General features: G+C 47.0%; 1 protein-coding gene across 2 annotated transcripts in view; it reads right to left on the reverse strand.

Moving 5' to 3' along the window:
• The window catches only part of LOC111138542 (histone H2B type 1-A), a 364,628-nt gene that overhangs the window by 160,922 nt on the left and 195,575 nt on the right, over positions 1 to 8,131 (reverse strand). The window lies entirely within an intron of this gene.

The following is an 8,131-nucleotide window of genomic DNA, read 5'->3' on the forward strand; positions in this document are numbered from 1 at the left end:
GCGGCTCCTGCTAAGTAGGTGGACAACTGGGGTATAAGCACTCCAGCAGCTGAAGGCCCCCGGCCATGTCACAGAGTATGTCCAATCTCTGACACACCACTTCGGCCTTCCCTATTGATGGCATGGTTATGGGGATCAGACGGGTCTTTTGTTGGCAGAACTATTTTATTTCCCCAACAGAGGAGAGCCCTGCTTCAGAAGAGGAAATGAGTACAATAGAAGAGAAAGCCTAGAAACAGTGCCAACACAGACCATACAGGAGCAGCAATACTAAAAGTGGGGGGCAGAAAGGCTGACCACTCAGATTGAGCGATTGGCTTTCATACAGAATCTAAAGAAAATTATAGTTCTACCCCTCACAAAAAGTTCCAGATCTAGCAAAGACACAGACTAGAAAACAAAATCTTTTAAAATTTTAGAAGAAAATAAGGAAGGTATTTATGACCTCAGAGAAGGGCAGAATTCCTTAAAATCAGATACAAAGCCAAAAACGTTTAAGGAATATAGTATTCAACTTGAACAATCCAAAATTAACATTTTCTATCTAACAAGATCCATTCTAATCACAATTAAGGGATAAACAATATACTTGTAGACACTATCTGTTACATCACTAAGAATCAGAATCCAAAATTCACACAAACCTTTTAAATATCAATCAGTGAAGAAAAACAACCCAGAAGAATACTGAACAGATAACTAGCAGAAGAGGAAACTACAAAATGACCAATAACTAGCAAAAAGCAAGGAAATGCAAATTCAAACAACAGTGAGATACCATTTCAAACCCTCGGGGCAGGAACATAGGGAAAAAAAAAAAAAAGGATGTCAACCCAGCAGTCTGGAGTCCCATTAAAGTGTGCACTCCCTAACAGTCACCAATTTTCTCTCTTGGTATATACCCTGGAAAAATTCTTGTACGTACGCACACAGATCTGAACTACAATGTAAGGTGCGGCATTATTTGCAAGAGAGGAAAAAAACAAGACACTGGAATATAATCAAGAGCTCGAGACTGGCATGGGTAGATCCAGGGATGGAACATGAAAACGAGCAGAGCATGTCCACGGGGAAAGAACAGATCGTTTGTAGTTGGTGCCCTGAAAACTAGGTCAATGAATGACGAAAATTAAACTGCATCCCAACCCTCTCCATCGCCTGCAAAGGTGGAATCTAAATGAATTAAATGCCTAAGAGCATAAGGTAAACTCCAAAGCTTGTAAATACATAAATAAGTCAATAAAAGAGAACTTCAAGTAAATCCTATAGGCACAAGTCATAATTAAACTAACAATTTTGATTATGTTAGAATTAAGGTTTTCTGTTCAATTAAGGATCTATGACAAAGTTACCTCATTTGTGAGGAGATACTTGAAATATCAAAAACCCACAAAAAATTAATAGGTAAACTATATCAACATCTGAAAAAGCAACAAAAAAGGTAACTGACTCAGTAGTAAAATCAACAAAGGATATCATCAGGCAGTAGGCAGAAAACTGCAATGCTAACAATCATTTAAAGAGATGTACAACTCAGCTCCCCAAATGGACAAATAAAACAATGAGAGTTCACTTTACTCCCTATTTGCCTGGCATAAATTAGAAAGCTAGATAAAAGCAAGCACAGACAAGTTCATAGGACATAAACACTGGGACATGGGGAAAAAAACAAAAACAAAACCGAAACCAAAAAACCCCTCTCAGGCACTGATGCAGGATTCTACACGCTGAAGTCACTAGGAGGGGTATCTGGTACCACTTAGTAACTACTGGAATTTGGGAGTCTTTCACTGTGAGGGTAAAAAAGTATGCACACTGTGGAGGGGTGCGCTGACAGGGTGAAAAAATATGCACTCTGTGGAGGGGTGCGCTGTTCTCGTTAGGATTCAGCTGAGTTAGAAACACAGCAGCAAAGAAGGGTCTTCGAGACCGCAGCAGATCACAGCCTCAGAGCCGGCCAGCTCTCCACCAATATCCCCAGATGTTCACCACCAGGAACAAAGGCATTAATTACGATTTATTCTTCCAATGGAATGGACGCTACGGCATGTATCCACACAGATAACAAAAACCAATATCCCGCGGGGTAAAAACCAAGTGACAAAAGGCAAGACATAAATGGGCAGTGCAGCAAGACAGCACCTGACGTCCGTCCTTAAAAATCCATTTAAATGACACCTTACTGCATCTAGTATTTTGGAAAGTACCTTTTAATATTTGTAATCAAAACGGGTTCTGGAAGACGACACACCATCTTCAGAAGCACTGCTGACTCTCAGAGGGATAAGCGGTGAGTTCTTCCTCCAGCTTGTCCCCTTGGATTTCTCCCACCACAATTTGGAGCAAACACAGTCAGATGTGAACGTTTAAAGATCTGGGAGTTGGATATGCAGGCTTCCATTACTTTTTTTTTTTTTTTTTTTTTTTTTTTTGGTATTTTTCCCTTTGAAGCCTCTGAGGAAAGCCCAGCGGCTACACCCCACAAGCACAAGGCCAGGAGCGGTCGGCGGTTCCCAGACCACCCACTCCGCGGGGGGTCTCTACGGGACTCACCTCTTTCCTGCCGACTCAGACGAGGGGTCTACATCTTTATCCCCTGAGGAGTCCACCAGGACCAGCTCCTTTGCCAGGGCTTCCCATCTTAGTAACGAGAAAAACCTCGGCGGGGAGCAGCCGGGCTCCCTAGGGTTCCGACCTGGCAGGTGGGAGGACGCCGGCTCAGAGCGAAAGCCTCAGACAACTGATCCGAGACGCCGAAACACGAGCCGGGGCGACGGCGCATGCGCAGCATTTGAAGGCCGGAGGGGGCGGAGCCGGTGCTGGGGGGCGGGGCCGCGCTGGGGGCGGACCTCCTGCGGCCGGAGGCGCCAGGACACTTCCCGACGCCCGGGCTGGGCTTGGAGGGGCGGGGGCGCTCCGTGGATGCTGACGCCGGATCCGGTCTAGTGAGGTCTCCCCCCACCCATCACCCCTACTCCGGTCGGTGGTGGAGTCTGCGCAGAGGCTCCCCGGCGTGGAAGCGGGGAGTCCCACGGCCCTGCAGCCGCTGGGGGCACACACCCTTCGGGGGCTTGCCTGCCGCCCAGGACCGAGTGGAGATGCTCCGGTGAGGGTGGGACCTTGAAGGCCCCCAGGACCCGCCTCAGGAGAGAAGGGGGTGCCCCGCCCTCCTTGAGGCTCATGGGGAAAGGGGACCTGGGTAAGTCCAAAGAAGTGATACCTCTGGGGGAGAGGTCCCTTTAGTGTCACTGCCGAAGTTCAAGATGTCAACTCTGTGCCTGGGCTCCCCTCGCTCACATCCCCTTTTAATTTGCCTGGGGACAGGCCGGCTTTGGTGTATTCCTAAAAAGCTCTCCAGATAACCACAGTGGGCTGCAAAAGTTAAGAACCACCTGATCTGGGCCAAGTCCCACACAGTAGTGAATGTTTTTTCGTTGTCATCACTGAAATCGGGTTAATATTTTTCTGGAGGGTAGGAGGCCCAGAGAAGGGATTAAGTTACCCAGGATCCCACAAAGATTACGCGAGGGCGGCCCAAGAAGTCCTCTTTAGCAGGTCATGTCAGAGAAAGTGCTTTGCAGTTGTCACATCAATTAACAAAAGAGGCCCATTTATTGTGTTACATACCTGTTGCTTTATACCTGATTATTGCTCCAGCATTACCCTTAAGGAAACAGAACCCAGAAGGCTGGTGTCACCCACTTGTAAATTAAATCAGAAATCAGACATAGATCTGGCTGTACCATAGAAAGTTGAGCATTTAAACTTCACTTACCGCCTTTAATGGATCCAGGTGTCCAAGAAACTAAAGCAGGCTCTTGGATGGGCACCAAGATGTAAAAGGGAAAAAAAAAAAAAAAAAAAAAAAACAGTCCCTTCCTCAGAGAGATTAGGCATTGGAGAAAAGAAACACAGAGAGTCAGATGGCTGAGATGCAGGGCAGAGGGGACGGAAATGAGCTCTGAAGACCGCAGGCCATGCCTCTGGCCTGGAGTGAGGAAACACCCGATTCCAAGAATAGAACAGGTTGGATCACTTTTACTTGACCAGAGAAATTCAGTAGAAGCTCGAGGAGTGTAGCAGATTCTCTTGGCCACATGCTCATTAACATGCTAATCAAACGCCTTCCTGAACATCAAATCTCTGTCTGCCTTATTCCTGGTGAAGAAGAGAATTTGGGGTGAAGGGCCCAAGGTGTTTCCTGCACTTCCAATTCAGCTGCTGGTAATTCTTTTCTTTCCCTGGGAGTCCCAGAGAACCAGTACAGACGCCACTCAAGGCTGGTGTTACGGGTGGGCATGTGTTCTGAACCAGAGATTCACAACAGCAGTGTTTCAGTTTCAAAAAGGAAAGAAAACTTTATCATTATTACAGAAAGCTATAGAAACAGAAGAGCAGAGGAATCTACACAGATAGGAGGTTAACAGTAGGCAAATAAATGAGAATAAGGCAGAGTTACATCAGATCAGGTCCTTACACATCCTGCCGCATCTGCCGGGGAAGCCGGGTGGAGACGGCCGGGCTGCAGTCCTGACTGGGAGGCCTGGGCAGAGCATCCTCCCGTCGGTCAAGACTTCCGACTCACCGTCCCCATAAGGGCCAGATTTGAAGAGCACATAACAGGGTTTGAAATTAAACATTTGTTCACCTACGTGTAATTTGGAGCGAGCTGCCTTTCCGTGTTCTCACATTTCTGTGTCATCAAGGAGCCCGGGCTGTGTGTGTGCCCCCACTCCTGGATGCCACCCTGGGGAGCCAGCCCCCCTGGAGCAGGAGGGGACTTGAGACAAGATTTGTAGCTCTTGGTGTTTGGAACAGAAGGGCCAGTTCTGACCTGGAGGCCAGCTCATAAACTCTAAGTAACCAGGCTCCCAGGGTTATTCACACAGCACGAGTCTCGGGCATGTCTTGGCCTGCCTGTGAACCTGCAAGCGCAGGAGGTCGGTTCTGCAGGACAAATCAGAGAAGCATCTAGCCATATAGAAGAGCATGAGAGGCAAAGTTTAGAGAGCGGGTGTGAGGATCAGTTCTGAGTCCCAGGGGATGTGGCTGTTTGTGTGGCCAAAGAGTGGAACTACTGATGTTACCAGGAGTTCCAGTAGACCTTGTCTCTGGGGAGAAACTGGGACTGAATCTGCTACGGGCCAAGGACTCAGAGTGTCTCTGAATCTCTATCCCTCCCTTAGTTTAGATGTAGAGACTTTAAGCAATACGTTTCTAATGATAGATTGCAAAAATTGCCCTGAATTCATCTCATCCTGTTTCTGTTTGTACACTTTTGCTTTTGTGACTTTGCTGCTTCTCCCATCAAGAAGTGAATGTATTTCTCTGTCCCTTAGATCTGGGCTTGGCCAAGTCATTTAACAAATGTAACCTAAGCAGATGCCTCAAAAGAGCCGGGTGCTTTGCAACTTGTCCCCCTTTTGGTTCTCTTACAGCCCTGAACAACCATGGGAAAGAGGCTAAGCTCGCCTGCTAACAGGAGGAGGCGCTCCAGGCAGCAGCCTGCCAACCCCCAGACTTGGGCTGAGGCCACGCCAGATCTCCTAGGGCCAGCTGATTCTCCAGTTGTTGTGGACACACGAGAAGGCACAATAGGGTTCAGCCACATACAGCCCTGACCAGCTGACCTACAGCATTGTGAGTCTAATAACTGATAGCAGGGTTAAGCAACAAAGTTTTGGAGCGGTTTCATGCAGAAATTGACACACATTCAGCGGATAGCCTTGAATTAGTCTCTTTTTTGGTTGTTTTTGTTTTTTAAAGATTTTATTTATTTATTTGACAGAGAGACAGAGATCACAAGCAGGCAGAGAGGCAGGCAGAGAGAGAGGGGAAAACAGGCTCCCCGCCAAGCAAAGAGCCCGACTCAGGGCTCGATCCCAGGACCCTGAGATCATGACCTGAGCCGAAGGCAAGGCTTAACCCACTGAGCCACCCAGGCGCCCCTTGAATTAGTCTTTTACAACAGTGACAGGTGTTGTTTACAAAGTAAAATCCCAGATGCATCCAGCTTCTTGTCCCTTGCCCCTTCAGTGCCCTAATTTTAAAAAATTCTGTATCTCTCCCTTTCTTACACGAGGAAACATTAATGAAGTGATCTCCTTCCAGTGCTGTTTTCATCTCCAAACTGCAACATTCTCCATTCCCCATCTCCTGGGACAGGTTCTCCCATCTGACCTCCAGCCCATGGTTTCCATGTTATAAAAGCCCCCCAAGGTTCCCAGCTCCTACAGGGGTCAGCCAATGATGGCCAGAGCTATAGGAACAGAAGAGCGGATAGAGGAAGTGGAGGAAGGGGAAAAGAGGGGGCAAGAATATATCAAGTCTTTTGGGGCACGTGGGTGGCTCGTGGGTTAATCCACTGCCTTGACTCAGGTCGTGATCTCAGGGTCCTGGGATCGAGCCCCACATCGGGCTCTCTGCTTAGCGGAGGCCTGCTTCCCCTATCTCTCTGCCTGCCTCTCTGCCTGCTTGTGATCTCTCTCTCTGTCAAATAAATAAATAAATAAATCTTAAAAAAAAAAAGAATTATATCAAGTCTTTGAACCAAATGTTTATATACTGTGACTCAGGCAACCCACGCTGAGGAAAAACAAGAGAGCTGAAGACATAATTACATACAATGATGTTCATTTGAACGTTACTTGTATTTGCAAGAAACAACCCAAAAGGATATGTGACTATGAGATTGCTACAGTTATTTAAAACCACATATTAAAATAATTTTTAATGTCATGGGGAGGAGCTAGCACTGAGAAAAACAAGAGCTAACATATGAGGAAGGTGGTTTACCGCCATGGTGGGAGTGTTTGTTCCTTAGAACTGGGAGTATAATTTACTGTAGTTTACAGTATTCCACAATAAATATCTGTGAGTTTAATCATTTGGTATCTGTATCTATTTCTGTATTATTTACAGAAAGAGGCCAAGAGAGAGGGAGGTGGTGGTGCTTGCTCTCTCTGAAAAGCTGAGCTGAGACCGGGAAGGGGGTGCAGGTGGTTGCTAGGATGGGCCCCCAGGGCAGGCGTGCTGGGACAGGGAAGGTGGACCTGACCCGATTACTGCTGCAAACACGTCAGTTCCATTTCACTGGATGTCGTTTGAGGCAACATGTAGAAGTCATACCAGAATTGTTCCTCTGCAGGTCATTTGGTTGGAGACTCTATCCATCCACCCCATTCCCTCCTTGGCTGATGATTCCCTCCTGGGATGTGAATCGCCACCCACCTCTTGTCTGCACAGCTGGTGACCAGAATGAGCTCACCCAGCTTCAGAAAAAACAGATGCTTAAAGGCTGCTCTGAACCTAAAACACAGCATGCTCAAAAGCCCTGGGGCCGAAACAACCTTGGCCTTGTCCAGGACCAAAGAGAAGACCACGATGTACAGAAGGTGAGAGGCAGGAAAAGTAGATGACTCATTCAGGAAGGCAAGGCCTGTGAGGCCAGCGTTCGCCTTCTGGGCCACGGTGAGTTCAGGTGCACAGACTCTGGGTGGGTTGCTCAGTTGTATTCCTCTGGCTCCCTCAATTGCTGTCTCTCCTTTCTGCTGTGCCCTGTCCCTGCAGGACCACAGACACCACACATAACTGACCTTGCATGCAACTGCAGTAGGAGAGGATGTCTAGAAGGTCTAAAGAAGGGGCACTGGGGGGCCCTCTTCTTTTCTGGCTAAGTACGTATGGGCTACCGCACGCAGCCTCTGCCCATTGGTTCTTGCTAATGCAATGCTAGCAGGAAGCCATATGGTAGGTTTTCAGAAGCTACATAAAAATTAGCTGTTGCCCGCAGGCCCTTTGCTCTACATCTATGTCCCTTTCTCCACCCTACATCTTGGAATGTGGTCTTGCCCAGTGAGGAGTGTCCTCCTAATGTTGGCAGGGCCTAGAACCTAGAACCCTGCTCAGAGAAAAGTCCATACCGTTAAACACTTAGTTCGCTAAGCAAGAAAGAATGATGATAAACATTCAACTAAAAAAAAATGTTTTTTATTAACAAAATAAACCTTTGTAAATCATAAGGAAAATTAAGATACAATGAGAAACTTGAGTGCAAGCTAGTTATAGAACAAAAGATAAGTTCTGCTAGTCCTTAACAGGAAGAAATGCTACTATATTAGACAAACATTAG

This window comes from Enhydra lutris, unplaced genomic scaffold (assembly GCF_002288905.1).
Source record: "Enhydra lutris kenyoni isolate GAN:26980312 unplaced genomic scaffold, ASM228890v2 scaffoldscaffold93, whole genome shotgun sequence".
NCBI classification, from domain to species: Eukaryota; Metazoa; Chordata; class Mammalia; order Carnivora; family Mustelidae; genus Enhydra; species Enhydra lutris.